Raw genomic sequence first — 16,072 nt, 5'->3', positions numbered from 1 at the left:
GACTCCTCTGCAGAACGCTAATCACAGTTCAACAAAACAAAATCTTGCCTTATGTGATTTTGTTTTCATTATGATTCCCAAAGTGAATCCAGTTTAATTTTTAATTTAAAACCATATGGTAGGTGTTACAGGCCACATGGACTCTGATTTTGATATCTGTTGTCCGCAATTCATCTTAAACTTGGTTTTCATACTTAGTTTCTTGGCTACCTAAACTCATGTTAATCCATTAAGACCATTTTGCCCATTCACAAGGTGACATATCACTGGTACTCAGTTCTATTATGCATCGAGCTACCAGAAGAGGAGTTTAATATCTCACTGTAAATTATTATTTACCATTTTATTTCAGACAATTACATTTTAATCAGTGATTTACTTTTTGTATAAAATCATGGGGTGTAATGCTCACCCCATTGCAGTCAATGGCAAAACTGCTATTGATTTAAATGGAGCCCCTTGAGTTTAGAGACAGAAGAGACCTATTAGATTACTATGTATATTGTGGTAGCACCTAAAGATCCCAACTGAGATGCTGCTCCATTGTGCTAGGCAATATACACTTATTATTATTACCGTAGCACCTATTATTGTACATAGCACCTAGGAGCTCTAGACTCCATTATGCTATATTAACAAATAACTCTGCAGGGCAGGGACTTACAGACTAAATAGATCAGACAGAAAGTGTTGGGGGTGGGGATGGAATAGAAACACAGAGAAGTGAAAGTACTTGCTTGAAGTCAGACTATATGGTAGTGGTGGAAATAACCACTGGACCACACCGACAAATGGATTAAAAGGTGCTAAGTACTTTCCACAGAAAAAGGCATGATCCTTGCCCTGGAAAAATGTTTAATCTAAAAAGTAGACAGATGAAAGACAGGAGAAGAACTTGCAACATGTAAGCAAGATGACGGGACGGTGATGGCACATCTTGTTAATTCTATACTTTGATTTCATTAATTATTATTATTTTAATATAAACTATGCCTAACTGCTTGCTTACCTGGCCATTATTAGCACCTGACTCAGCCATCAGCTAAAAATTCCAACAGCTTTAGCTATCTATTTTCAAATCGACTAGAATCCTAGTTAAATTATCACCTTACCCGTGACTCCTGTCCTCCTTGAACAAAGCAAGCTCTGCTTCTCACGCTACACCTCCTTTATGAGAATCTACTTTCCTCTTCTGCACAAGGCCTCATAGTGCTCATCCCCTGCCACATCCTATAGAAACAGGCAACATTTTAAAAACAGTCACTGCTGGGTGCTTGGGAAACCAAGGATCTTTCCTCAACCCCATCCCCCCAGTTATGCTCAATCTCTGCCTATTATTTAGCCCCCTCTTCAGAGCGTCCAGCCCATCTCCAGTCCAGCTCTCCCCCAATGCAAGCAATCAGATATAGTGATTAGGATTTCTTTTACACTACAATGAAGTCTCCCTTTAAGAAAAAAATCCACTTTCAAGGCACTGTGTTTCACTCTCTTAGGCTACATCTACCACTGGTAGCACTGTGTAGGGTATGCGTAGCTCCAGGCCACAGTGAAAAGCTGGCAGCCTCCACAACGCAGTGTTTGGCTAAACGTGTCAGTGAAAGTCCCTGGTGTCCCCCACTGCCTCCCCCCGCCCCACTTAGGCAGGCCACTCAGCCAGTTTTGAACTGGACAGTCCTCCGGTACTGAAACAAAACCAGATGTCTCCCCCCACCAGTCTGATACACACCATTATGGAGAGTGCACCACCCCAGCCCTACTGATGTGACCTCACATACACCATGTCTGTGAGGTCACACCAACGGGGGTGGAATAGCATTGCAAAGTCTTAAAATGGCACTCCCCCTATGTGGTGAGACCTCACATGCACCATGAATACGAAATAATGCCAGCAGGGGTGGGTCATGCCAGCGGGAGCATGGTCATGCCATTCCTGGAAGCCCCAGAATGTCCAATATTCCAGGAATAAGACAGTGGGCAACTTGCCCTTACCAGAGCCTTTACCCGCTGCCAGCGTCTTTCCCTGAAGATTCAGGTGTGTCTTTACTGGCCTAAGTGTAACCCACACACCTCCTGGGTGTTCTGTCCCATCTAGTGGCACAGAGACCACTAAGGTCTGGTCTACACTGGGGGGAGGTGTCGATGTAAGATACACAACTTCAGCTACGGGAATACCGTAGCTGAAGTCGACGTATCTTATTCCGACTTACCTCCCATCCTCACGGCGTGGGATTGACAGTGGCAGCTCCCCCGTTGACTCGCTCCAGTGGAGTTCCGGAGTCGACAGGGAGCACGTTCGAGGATCGATATATCGCGTCTCGACGAGATGCGATATCTCGATCCCCGATAAATCGATCGCTTCCCACCGATATGGTGGGTAGTCTGGACGTACCCTAAGAGAGAGTTAAATGAATCCGCTTTACAGCTTTAGTTAACAGCCAGATGGCTTTTAGCTCATGCTGTAGAGGCTCATGGACTAAGCTCCAGCGGTCCCCAGTTCGATCCTGCCTGCCGATGACTGCGGTCTGTTGGCATTATGTAAGCAGTGACTCACCATCTACACTCCAATTTATACCTTTGCTGAGGAGACGTACAATGTATGTATTCTATATGCCACCGTAAGGAGTGTGCAGTGTAGACATACCCTTAGGCGCCACACAACACTCTTAATTGAGTCTGGACAGCAACTCACACTACTAACTCGAATGGCGTTACACCAGTTGAGGATGCGGCCTGTAACGTCTACAAACAAGGCTGTGTTTTCAGATCTGAATCACTATACCCAGCAGTTTGTGCTTTATGATGGTCCACACATAGTGGAACCCTTTCTGGGTATAGCTAGATGACAATTGTGAAGTGGAATTAAAGTCTATAATTAGCATGCAAAATTGGAATTCCATGAATCTACTTAATGAGCCCACTTTTACAATCCTTGTGCACTCAAAAATCCCACCATATCCATTAAGATATGTTCTAGATGGATTCCTCCGTACTTCTATCCAGTGCCTGTCTGCAACAGAGGGTTCTATTGCCCTTTTTGGAGATTTCTGTTTCTCCTGAGATTCCGGTTTTCTACAACACTACAGAAGATAGGAATCTGAACTCTCAGAACAAGTGAAATCAATTGTGTTGATTCCTGGATCAACATTAGGCTACATGGTAGCTAAGCCACATAAGCCCATGAAAGTTTGAATTTGTTTTTCTGCAAAAGGTCCTTTGGCAAATGATGTTTTTCATGCACTTATGCAAGAATCCTCTAAATTAGCCAATTTCCTCTGAAATATTGAGGAAAAAAGAATAAATAGTATGAATAAATCATACTTTATATGCAATACGTGTTCTGACAAAGTGATATTAATGAGAATTGAGAGCCAAAACTACCTTAAAAATAGGAAGCAGAATTCACGAAAGCAAAACATAAGGCTAATGCAAAAATCAATGTTCACTGCACTGGTTGTTGGCAAAATTAGACAATTAATTCTGTGTAAACTAACCTATCAGGAAACCACACTGTGGGGATTCTGATAGCTGTTATTGCAGTACACTATATTAAGGAGAGAGCACTTTAATGAGATCCCTGGAGAGTCTATACAGACTTGGATCTTCTTCTCAAAAAGAACATTTTACCCCATTTAACTGCCACTATGTTATATCTCATACACACACGAACAAAACAAGCGATTAAAACAATTATCAGTACCAATCAGCATGGTGCTTTTCAGGATCAAAAAGATATTATGCCATTTTCAACATATATGATCCATCAGAAATACCATGTGCATATTAAAAAGAACAGCATTTCACAGTCAGAGCAGCATTTGACAGCGCAGCAGCACAAAGAAGAGCATAATGCATGAGGACAAAAAAAATCAGATGTTGCCTACATCATAACCTGTAATTTATATTTTAAAAGGTTCTAATTTCTTGCATACACTGATACACGAATTGGTACAGTATGCCATGTGCAATAAAGGCCCTTGCTTGAAATTTAATTTTCCAAACAGGTGTTAAAACGAACCTTTTACAGTCTTGACTTCAAAATGGCTGTATTTCAAGTTGACTATATGCTGTAAAATAGCGGAGCAGAATATCTTGATTGCAGTGTAGTGGTAATACCAGAAATAGCAGCACTAAATCCCACATTTTCATCTGCTTCTATTTGCAACTTCTGCATCAAATATGCAAGCACCAAATTTACCTCTGAAATTAAAACAAGCAGTACTCTGAGGTTGTGAAAGGCTAGTCAGTTTAAGCCTTATTATCTTTAGTTTCATATTATCTTTCTAATAGAATGTTATTAAGTGATGCCTTGGAGATTTTTTTTTTGGGGGGGGGGGGGGGTCACAAGTGAAATAAAATGATTCTGTCCCTTTAAAACAGTAATGAAATATTTGTTAGTTTTGGGGGGTTTTTTTACATCTGTCAGGGATATCTGTCTAGATAGCTGAGTACTCCATTTCCCCCCTAGATGTACATACTGGAGGAAGGTTTGCTATGCACACTTCTTTTTATTAATTAAATTGGATCAGAGCCTGATAGCCTAGTGATATTAAATAGTATGTGCATGTCACATAAGAGTTAATGGAACAACTCATAAATTAAGTGACTATTCAATGTGAGTAACAATATCAGAATCTGGCCCATCATAGAAGATTAAGATTGGAAGAGACCGCAGGAGGTCATCTAGTCCAATCCCCTGCTCAAAGCAGGACCAATCCCAACTAAAACATCCCAGCCAGGGCTTTGTCAAGCTGGGCTTTAAAAACCTCCAAGGATGGAGATTCCACCACCTCCCTAGGTAACCCATTCCAGTGCTTCACCACCCTCCTAGTGACACATTGTTTCCTAATATCCAACTGTACCTATTGGCCTTCAGGGAGTGCTAAAGGGTTCCCCCCACAGCCTAAGGGGAGGATCCACAGGGCCTGAAACTCAAGTAATTACAGGGGACAACTAATGCAAAAACAGGGACAGGAGTGCGGTCAAAGGGTCAAAAGAAGGGAACCTGACGGGGACATCGAGCAGAGAACCCCGGACAGCGCCCACTGCTCCTCAAAGGCGTCCAGGGAGCCAGTGGATGCCGCCCAGAGGAACTCTGCCCAGATACGTGAACGGACAGAGGATCGGAAACAGGCCCCACAATCACAGGAGACTCCATCAGCCAACCTCCTCTCCCTGGTTTTATAGATGGCCAGTTTAGCCAGGGCCAAGAGGAAGTTGACCAGGAGGTCCCGTGACTTTGTGGGGCCACGGATAGGGAGTGCATATATAAGAAGGTGAGGGGAAAAGTGCAGCCAAAAACGCAACATAATATCGGTGAGGAGCCGGTGTAGGGGCTGCAACCTGGCGCACTCCAAGTAAACATGAGCCAGGGTCTCCCTCACGCCGCAGAAAGGACAGGTGTCCGGGACTGGGGTAAACCGCGCCAAGTACACGCCTGTGCTCACGGCCCCATGAAGGAGCCGCCAGCTGATATCCCCGGCGGGCCTCGGGACCAGAGTGGAATAGAGGCTGGCCCACCGGGGCTTCTCACCCTCGACAGGTGGTAGGAGGTCCCGCCACTTTGTATCGGGGCAGGACACGAGGTAATATCCAACTGTAGCAAGGTGGTCACCCGCTCCTGCTCTGAGGGGTTTAAAAACAGCCCTTGGAAAGGATGGGGGGGTGAGAGAGAACACCCTGGGCTGATTGAGGGAAGTAGATGCAGCTGGGCCACGCCCCAATCAGAGCTCAGCTGGCCCTATAAAGGCCAGAAGCTCAGCAGTCTCTCTCTGAGTGCAGAGAGAGAAGGGTCTGGCTGCAGGGAACTAGAGCAGAGTACCTGGGTGGAGCAGGGCTGGGGAAAGGCTGGGGAGCTCCAGCCTGGAAAGCCCCAGGCTGTGGCCTAGTGTTAGGCCAGGAGGTACTGGGGGTTGCAGAGGGCAGCCCGGAGATGGGCCAAGGCAGCAGGCCCAAACCCAACCTTGCCTGTGATGAGTAGGCTGATACTGCAGTCTGCCCCAGGGAGTGGGGCTAGATGGTGACTGGCAGTAGCCTGATACTGAGGTGAGGTAGGGTTAGCGGGTGGAGGTTCCCCTAGGAGGGGAGACCTAGCGTGTGGGTACTGCCAGCGCGCAGCACCCCGAGCAAGGGGCACCGGGGTCCTGGGAGGGACATGGGGCCCAGAAGTACAGAGAAGACAGATCACCGGCCTGCAGAGGGCGCTCCGGAGGCTGGGTCGAGCTAATTCTCTGAGAGACCAGCAGGAGGCACTGCAGGGGTGAGTCCGCTTGTGTTACACCAACCTAGACCTTCCCCACTGCAACTTGAGACCATTATTTCTTGTTCTGTCATCTGCCACAACTGAGAACAGCCTAGCTCCATCCAATATGCCGTTAGCCTTCTTGACAATAAGGGCACACTATTAACTCATATCCAGCTTCTTGTCCACTGTAATCCACAGGTCATTTTCTGCAGAACTGCCACTTAGCCAGTCAGTCCCCAGCCTATAGCAGTACATGGGATTCTTCTGTCCTAAGTGCAAGACTCCGCCCTTGTTCTCGTTGAACCTCATCAGATTTCTTTTGGCCCAATCCTCCAATTTGTCTCGGTCACTCTGGACCCTATCCCTAGTCTCCTGCATATCTATTTCCTCCCCCAGCTTAGTGTCATTTGCGAACTCGCTGAGGGTGCAATCCATCCCATCACCCAGATCATTATTGAAAATGTTGAACAAAATCAGCACCAGGACTGACCCCTGGGGCACTCTGCTTGATACCGGCTGCCAATAGACATCGAGCCATTGATCACTACCCATTGAGCCCAACGATCTAGCCAGCTTTCTATCCACCTTATAGTCCATTCATCCAATCCATACTTCTTTAACTTGCTGGCAAGAATACTGTGGGAAACCATATCAAAAGTTTGCTAAAGTCAAGGTATATCATGTCCACTGCTTTCCCCATAGCCACAGAGCCAGTTATCTCATCATAGAAGGCAATCAGGTTGGTCAGACATGACTTGCCCTTGGTGAATCCATGTTGATTGTTTCTGATCACCTTCCTCTCCAAGTGCTTCAAAATGGATTTCTTGATGACCTGCTCCATGATTTTTCCAGGGACTGAGGTGAGGTTGACCAGTTTGTAATTCCCTGGATTCTACTTCTTCCCTTTTCCAAAGAAGGGCACTATATTTGCCTTTTTCCAATCGTCAGGACCTCCCCTGATCACCACGCGTTTTCAAAGATAATGTCCAATGGCTCTGCAATCAGATCAGCCAACTCACCCAGCACCCTCGGATGCATTGCATCTGGCCCCCTGGACTTGTGCATGTCCAGCTTTTCTAAATAGTCCTTAATCTGTTCTTTCACCACTGAGGACTGCTCACCTCCTCCCCATACTGTGCTGCCCAGTGCAGCAGTCTGGGAGCTGACCTTGTCTGTGAAAACTGAGGCAAAAAACATATTGAGTACTTCTGCTTTTTCCATATCATCTGTCACTAGGTTGCCTCCCCCATTCAGTAAGGGCCCCACACTTTCCCTGACCTCCTTCTTCTTGCTAACATGCCTGTAGAAACCCTTCTTGTTACCCTTCACATCCTTTACTAGCTGCAACTCCAATTGTGCTTTGGCCTTCCTGATTACACCACTGCATGCTCAAGCAATATTTTTATACTCCTCCCTAGTCATCTGTCCAAGTTTCCACTTCTTATAAGCTTTCCTTTTGTGTTTAAGCTCAACGAAGATTTCTCTGTTAAGTCAAGCTGGTCGCCTGCCATATTTGCTATTCTTTCTGCACATCAGGATGGTTTGTTCCTGCGCCCTCAATAAGGCTTCTTTAAAATAAAGTCAGCTCTCCTGGACTCCTTTTCCCCCTCATATTAGCCTCCCAGGGGATCCTGCCCATCAGTTCCCTGAGGAAGTCACAGTCTGCTGTTCTGAAGTCCAGGGTCTGTATTCTCCTTTCTTCCTTTCATCAGGATCCTGAACTCAACCATCTCATGGTTATTACCATCATGCTAACTGGATAAACCTATACGCGATATCTTACTAATGGAGGAAAAGTGCTTCCAAAGGGGCTAGCGTTCAATAACAGGGCAAGCAGAAGTGACAACAGGTGAATTTTAGACACTGGGTCAAATTCAGACCCGTTGTAAGCAAACCGCTCTGCATGTTAGACTGCAGTACATACATACCTAGGACGTATGTTTCTGTGGATGTCAGTTCTCAATATAGCAATACATCTAAATGTGTATTAAGTGACCCTAATTGATTTCATGATACTTGGAAATAGAGAATTCAAGTATAATCTCTAAATCTTAAGAGTTACACTGACAAACATTTGTTTATCTGTTAACCACATTGTCTAATGAGAAGAGGACCTGGGATAACTTGTTCACTTGTTCTTAAAAGGTTCTCTACATTTCTGGTTAAAGGACTCTGTACCCTGTGCTATAAATATTCTTAGCATTCTCACCCAATGGACCAAGTATTATTTCAGCAGACTAATTGGTTCACAACCCCTGCTAAGTATCAGCCATATCATTCCTAACTGCCATAGGCTAGTATCATCATTAGCAGAGTGACAATCTCCTAGAGCATTTTGATTCTTTAATCTCCAGACTCCCCCAGGACAGCAGGCCTGTTAAGGGTTAAAGCTCCCTCTTTAATTCCTTTCTTATCCTGTACCTCTCTGTAGAAAAGCAGGGTAAAGGCAGTGACACAAAGGAAATAGAAGACCATGTCTCCCTAAGGGGGAATAGTGAGAATCAGATTATAGGAAATTGTAAATAATGGAGAAAAAACAGAGGTCCTCATCCTCATCTCAGCTGACTTCAAAGAGTCAGTATGTGATCTCACATTAGTGTAAGTCAATAAAGTATTGCAGTGTCAATGAGATAAGAAGAATCTTGGCCAAATTCTTATTAATATTTATTATTTCCACCACTGTAGAACTAAAAAACCCTAGTCAAAATTAGGAACCTATGGCAATGGGTAGTGTACAAATGCATGGCAAGACACAGTACCTGCCTTGAAGAGCTGAATATAAAATGCCCCATTCAGCAAAGTACCTAAGCATGTGCCTAACTTTAAGCACATGAATAGTCCCATTGAATCTGACAACACTCTCCCTATTCCACCTGGAAGTCAACAGGACTACTCACATGCTTAAATACCTTGCTAAATAAGGCCCTAAAATAGGACACAGGAAAATAGTGGGAGAAAGGGAAACCCTGTAGAAGCAAAGAGATCATAGTGGTGGCTGGCAATCAAGTTGGTTTCACAGTTATTTATTTTTTGTATGTTGGGGGATGTGTCTTAGGGCATGATGTGAATTGAGGGGAGGAAGGGGCCGAGTTAAAAGAAGCAAGGGATTGGAAATGAAATGAACAGAGTGAGGGATCCTGAAAGGAGAGACAGGAGAAGAAAAACAAGGAAAAGGATGGAAGGAAGGCTGGTAAGAGGCATGGTGAGCAAGGATCATAATAGGAGTGTGGACCTATATGACAGAGTGGGAGGAGGTCAAAATGAATCAAAAATATATCCTGGAGTCTAAACTCAAAAAAAAAACCAGAGTGCAATGCCCTCACCAGAGTGGAAAGGAATGGGAAGGTGCTAAGCCTACTAGCCTGTCTGGCTTTAAGGGCTTGCTCGGTCCCTGTGAGTTCTTGCTTTTCCTTTCTGTGAGCTCACAAGAGGCTCTCTGTCACTTCAAGTACCGGGTACTGACTGAGGGATTGCTGAGGCTCCAGTGCAGCCAACCACCATCCATTTCCCCTTTTTGTACCCAAGAGTCTCAATGGGCACGTATGACTTCTTTATTGCCAAGCCCGAATACTTAAAAATCAAGTCTGGCCTCAAAAAAATTGAGACCACATAATAAAGTTGAGTTCTTTTTACTGGGCTTCTTTGCCTTTAGGGTTCATGTTTTCAGGCTGTTCTCTTCACTGAAGGGCTAGACTCTGATTTTTTTTTTTTTTTAAATGAAAGCAGATTTTATCACAATCACTCATTTCCTAGGGCTTTACGAAAAATAGGAAGTATAAACAAGACGTGAGGGTGGGGGGGGGGAAGGATAGCTCAGTGGTTTGAGCATTGGCCTCCTAAACCCAGGATTGTGAGTTCAATCCTTGAGGGGGCCACTTAGGGATCTGGGGCAAAAATCAGTACTTGGTCCTGCTAGTGAAGGCAAGGGGCTGGACTTGATGACCTTTCAAGGTCCCTTCCAGTTCTAGGAGATGGGATGGGATGATACAGTTGCAAGAATTGGAAAAAGTGATACTTTGACCAGTGGGAGACAGCTTCTCATGAAAACATATCCAACTTTACTGTTGCCTGGTCTGTCTCTCCATTTCTCTGTTTTGTTGCCTCTTAAAATTCTAGACTCTGAGCTCACAGTAGCAGAGGCCATTCATGTTTTATTTCTTTGTTAAGTGCCTGCTATAATGGGGTCTTGAACTCGGATTGTGGACTCCAGGTGCTACAGCAACAGAACTAATAAACAATTTCTATTAGTATGTATAACAGAGGTTTTAGAGCTATGCTATGTACAAACCTAAACATATCCAAGATGTTATACTTTGTGCATATAAGTCAAAATTCTTCAAATATAATGTGTTCTCATTGAAAATATCCTATCAAAAAATTAGTTATTGAAAAATTGGAGTTTAAGCATTTTCTGTTTTTTGTAAGATTTTTCACATAATTTTGGTTGCACAGAAAACAGTTTTTGAAATTTTTCCATATACTGAAAGCCATTTTTACCAAGCATAACACTTCAATAACCATTTAGATAATGGCATTAATAAAAATGTTGATCAAAACATTTCACAAAAACAAATAAAATGGGTCTATTTTGAATCCTGTGAATCAATTCCAAATTCTAAAAATGTTTGTGATTTTTTTGGGGGTGGGGGGCAGCTCTAATTTTAATAGTTGGACTTGTCACAGGTGAAACCTGATAGCTGTTCAGACAGAGAGAGAACTACCCTTTTATAAATTTTCCTGAGATAAGGAAAAATCTAACTAGACAAGAATTCTTATGCACATTGCATCTCTCAAACCCAAAAGGTAAAAATAATGGTCTTAATACACCTCTACCCCAATAGAACACGACCCGATATAACACGAATTTGGATATAACGCAGTAAAGCAGCGCTCCGGGTGGGGAGGGGGGGAACTGCGCACTCCGGTGGATCAAAGCAAGTTTAATATAACACGGTTTCACCTATAACGTGGTAAGATTTTTTGGCTCCCGAGGACAGCGTTATATCGAGGTAGAGGTGTATTGACAATACCCTCATTATGCCATCTGGAAAGTTTTCCAGACAGAACCTCTCATGGAATTTACATTGCTAGGCTGGATTCTTTGCCCTGTTTTTTTTTTTTTTTAAATCCTGCATTTTAAATGGTGTTATAAATCTCTAACATGAAAGAAGATGTAGGGAAAGTGCAATTTCTTATCACTGGTCACAATCTCAACCTAGCTGAAATCTGTAAATTATTCACAAGCTACTAAAAATCCAGTTTTTGACACACTTTGTTCTTTTATTTGGATACTGACACTTTCTTTTCTAGGTCAGTCAGTCTCTGTTTCTGGGTGATTCTTTGTCAAGTTTCAGGTCTCTTCTTTCAGCTGTTTCTAGACAGGAGGAGAATTCTCCTCTTTTGGAAAGATTCCACTTCTAATGAAATACCTGAATTGTTCAGGTCAAGAAATCCAACACTGGCCACAGATCTCAGATAGTAAAAATAATAAACACAGAGCAGAAGGAGCAGTCTCTTCTGTGTTCCTGGATCTCTGAGCAGGTAGCCTTTGAGCACGCTCCAAATAAAGTCCACACACTATATAGGGGTAGGCAAACTATGGCACGCGTGCCGAAGGCGGCACGTGAGCTGATTTTCAGTGGCACTCACATTGCCCGCGTCCGGGCCACCGGTCCAGGGGGCTCTGCATTTTAATTTAATTTTAAATGAAGCTTCTTAAACATTTTAAAAACCTTATTTACTTTACATACTTTAGTTATATTATAGAAAGAGACCTTCTCAAAACGTTAATGTGTTCCTGGCACGCGAAACCTTAAATTAGAGTGAATAAATGAAGACTCGGCACACCACTTCTGAAAGGTTGCTGATCCCTGACATGAAAAGTCAAGCCTACCTCCTTCCTGCGTTTGGCTTTACTGCTAACTAACAATGTTAACAGAACATAAACCTCAGCCTAATCTTCCTCTCCAAACCTAATGGTTTCAATAGTTTCTTTCAGGACCTGTCTCACACTACTTCCCTCTGACCAAAGGGTCACACCAACCTCTCATATCATTAACAAGCCATGCCTGCCACAATGAGTCATAGATTCATAGATTCTAGGACTGGAAGGGACCTCGAGAGGTCATAGAGTCCAGTCCCCTGCCCGCATGGCAGGACCAAATACTGTCTAGACCATCCCTGATAGACATTTATCTAACCTACTCTTAAATATCTCCAGAGATGGAGATTCCACAACCTCCCTAGGCAATTTATTCCAGTGTTTAACCACCCTGACAGTTAGGAACTTTTTCCTAATGTCCAACCTAGACCTCCCTTGCTGCAGTTTAAACCCATTGCTTCTTGTTCTATCCTTAGAGACTAAGGTGAACAAGTTTCCTCCCTCCTCCTTATGACACCCTTTTAAATACCTGAAAACTGCTATCATGTCCCCTCTCAGTCTTCTCTTTTCCAAACTAAACAAACCCAATTCTTTCAGCCTTCCTTCATAGGTCATGTTCTCAAGACCTTTAATCATTCTTGTTGCTCTTCTCTGGACCCTTTCCAATTTCTGAACATCTTTTTTAAAATGCGGTGCCCAGAACTGGACACAATACTCCAGCTGAGGCCTAACCAGAGCAGAGTAGAGCGGAAGAATGACTTCTCGTGTCTTGCTCACAACACACCTGTTAATACATCATGAATCATGTTTGCTTTTTTTGCAACAGCATCACACTGTTGACTCATATTTAGCTTGTGGTCCACTATAACCCCTAGATCCCTTTCTGCCGTACTCCTTCCTAGACAGTCTCTTCCCATTCTGTATGTGTGAAACTGATTTTTTCTTCCTAAGTGGAGCACTTTGCATTTGTCTGTGTTAAACTTCATCCTGTTTAACTCAGACCATTTCTCCAATTTGTCCAGATCATTTTGAATTATGACCCTGTCCTCCAAAGCAGTTGCAATTCCTCCCAGTTTGGTATCATCCGCAAACTTAATAAGCGTACTTTCTATGCCAATATCTAAGTCGTTGATGAAGATATTGAACAGCGCCGGTCCCAAAACAGACCCCCTGCGGTACCCCACTCGTTATGCCTTTCCAGCAGGATTGGGAACCATTAATAACAACTCTCTGAGTACGGTTATCCAGCCAGTTATGCACCCACCTTATAGTAGCCCCATCTAAATTGTATTTGCCTAGTTTATCGATAAGAATATCATGCGAGACCATATCAAATGCCTTACTAAAGTCTAGGTATACCACATCCACAGCTTCACCCTTATCCACAAGGCTCATTATCCTGTCAAAGAAAGCTATCAGATTGATTTGACATGATTTGTTCTTCACAAATCCATGCTGGCTGTTCCCTATCACCTTACCACCTTCAGTGTTTGCAGATGATTTCCTTAATTACTTGCTCCATTATTTACCAAGTAGCTTTCCACTGGGTTCTCACTCTAGTTAACGCGGTGGTTCAACAGAAGCACGGTGCATCCCTCAGAGACACTGGCATCATCTTACTGGGCTTCTCACTTTGATTTCTTTGCCCCATACAATTTTGAAGCTCTTCTGTTTCTTACACAGTGCTTCTTGCTCTGTGCGCTGTATTTGTTGCCCAAATACTTCCAAGGATCTTTTGAGTTGGTTAAAAAAATTCCACTATATTCGCTATTTTAACAAGTGATATTAATGAAAGTGCCCAAAGCAGTGAGCGGTTTAAATAAAATTATCAACAGCGGGAGGGAGAGGAGGCTGTGCACTAGTAAACACTGCCTCTCTTGTGGTCTAAATTTTGGCTTTCAGATCAGAGGGCAAATCATGTTCAAAAGTCAGTAGCAGGGCAATAAACTACTTGTTCTAATGCCCACAATCTCACAGACACAGCAATACCCTACCACTACAGAAAATGATCAGCAAGCACAAGACTTTTTTTCCTTGAATCATGCTGAGAAATCTCTGCAATTTGTGGCTATGGTTTCTAGCCCTTCACATTTACTTTCTAATTTGAAATCATATCCTCCCTGTCAGAACATGCCTGGGGGCAAGCCGCTTATGAAAGAAGAAGAAAAAAAAAAAAGCTTGAATCTCAGTGTGTCTAGTCTGAGTCATAACATCTGCCACAATGAGCTTCTACAGCCAAATGCAGGAGTGCTCTTTCGTACAGTCCCTCTCATGAGATGGTCAGAGGGCACTTATCAGCCAGCAACACCAAAATTGAGGTTATAGTCTTCCACCACTTCTTGGGGTGTCTGTACAAGACAGAAGGACTAGCATATTTTTTTTTCCAAAGAGGTATACACCTGGATTAGATCTAAAAAAATGCATGCGCTTTCATATCAGGTTTCTTCATTTTTGTTTGTTTTCCTTTCAGTCACGTAGAAAGCTGCCAGTACTCCGATTACTTTCCAGGAAGGTATGCTAATATCATATGCGGGACCCTGAGGCAAAAGCCAGGCCACTGCACACTGCGCAAAACAATCTGGAAAATATATATAAACTACATTGGGCTAAATTCACACAAGGATTTAGGCACCTAAATCCCAGAATCAGGCCACAGTGAGAATCACAAAACCACAGCTCAGCTGCAAACTGGTTGATGCCTAAATTCACTCAGTGCCTAAATTTGTGCTGCAAAGATTCCCTGGGTGCCTATGTTTCTTCCTCTGAGCAGGCCTTCAGACTAAGCCTCAAAGCTAGTGTTGCCAGGCATCCAGTTTTCTACCAGAACATCCAATGCCCTCTCCTGCACCCCAAACCCCTCATCCCCGGCCCCACCCCAGAGCCCTCACCCCCTCCTGCACCCCAATCCCCTGCCCCAGCCCAGTGAAAGTGAGTGAGGATGAGGGAGACTGAGCGACGGAGGGAGGGGGGCTGGAGCGAGAGGGGGTGGGGCCTCGGAGAAGGGGCGGGGCAGGGGTGTTTGGTTTTGTGAGATTAGAAAGTTGGCAACCTTACTCAGAGCACAAACAAAGGGGCATGCCTCTGCCTAATTTGCCCAGGAGGCCTGATCTGATAAGCATGCTCAGATCTCACGTGCCAGATCAAGCCCACGTAGGTGAGCTTATATAGCAGGAAGAGAAGGCAGCTCATAAGTTTTAGGGCAGTAGTTAAGCTATTCACCTGGGATGTGAGAGCCCCCCAGTATTCAAGTCCCTCTTCCCCCTGAGTGGGAGAAGGGATTTCACCTCCCTAGCCACTGATCTATAGGATATTCTGGGGGGGGTGCGGGGGGGGGAGTGTTATGGCTTCCTTCTGTGAAGTTGTAGCACTGGGGCTAAATATGAAAGCATATGGCGGGGGGAGGGAAGAGGGAGCCAGACAGACAGACAGAGACTCTGTAGCCTGGTACTTACAGCACTCAGCTGGCAGCTGGGAGACCCAGAATCCAGCCCCCATGCTCCGTGTTTTTTCTTTGTTTTTAAATGATTATTTAGTCACAGTGGAACAGCTTGAATTAGAGAGACAGAGGGCACTCCACAATCACATATCCAATAGCCCAGTGGTTAGGACAATCACCTGAGAGGTTGCAGATCCCTATTCAAATCCCTTCTCTCGCTCAGATGGAAGGGGGATTTGAACCAGGCAGGTACCCTAAACATTGCTCATGAGGGAGGGCCCTAACGGCTCATCCCCCACCCCCACTGCTTTTTGTAAAAACTGCCAAGAGAAGGTTTTTCAGCTCAAATAGTTGGGCTCCCTGCAGTCCGGACTCAGCAGCGAGGCTTAGCACACCCCCCTCAGCTTACAGCTCCCATTTGCTACCTTAGTCAGGGAGCATCCTAGTGTGCTGGCTTTTGTGAATCCCGTTCTGAGGCACCCATCTCCCCCGATTCATTCAACAAGGAGCCTCG

General features: G+C 44.2%; 1 protein-coding gene across 10 annotated transcripts in view; it reads right to left on the bottom strand.

Annotated features, from left to right (window-relative positions):
- Positions 1–16,072, bottom strand: part of CHL1 (cell adhesion molecule L1 like) — a 194,848-nt gene that overhangs the window by 158,705 nt on the left and 20,071 nt on the right. The window contains exon 1 of one of the 10 annotated variants that reach the window (XM_034775325.1): positions 1,113–1,250. The exons of the other annotated variants lie outside the window; for them this stretch is intronic. The gene's annotated coding sequence lies outside the window, so the exon portion shown is untranslated. Of the gene's footprint in view, positions 1–1,112; positions 1,251–16,072 lie in introns of those variants that run through there. 10 annotated transcript variants of the gene reach the window in all.

The sequence above is a fragment of the Trachemys scripta genome, chromosome 7 (assembly GCF_013100865.1).
Source record: "Trachemys scripta elegans isolate TJP31775 chromosome 7, CAS_Tse_1.0, whole genome shotgun sequence".
Taxonomy (NCBI): domain Eukaryota; kingdom Metazoa; phylum Chordata; order Testudines; family Emydidae; genus Trachemys; species Trachemys scripta.
The sequence above is the reverse complement of the archived record's forward strand: the minus strand, read 5'-3'. Positions and strand labels throughout refer to the sequence as shown.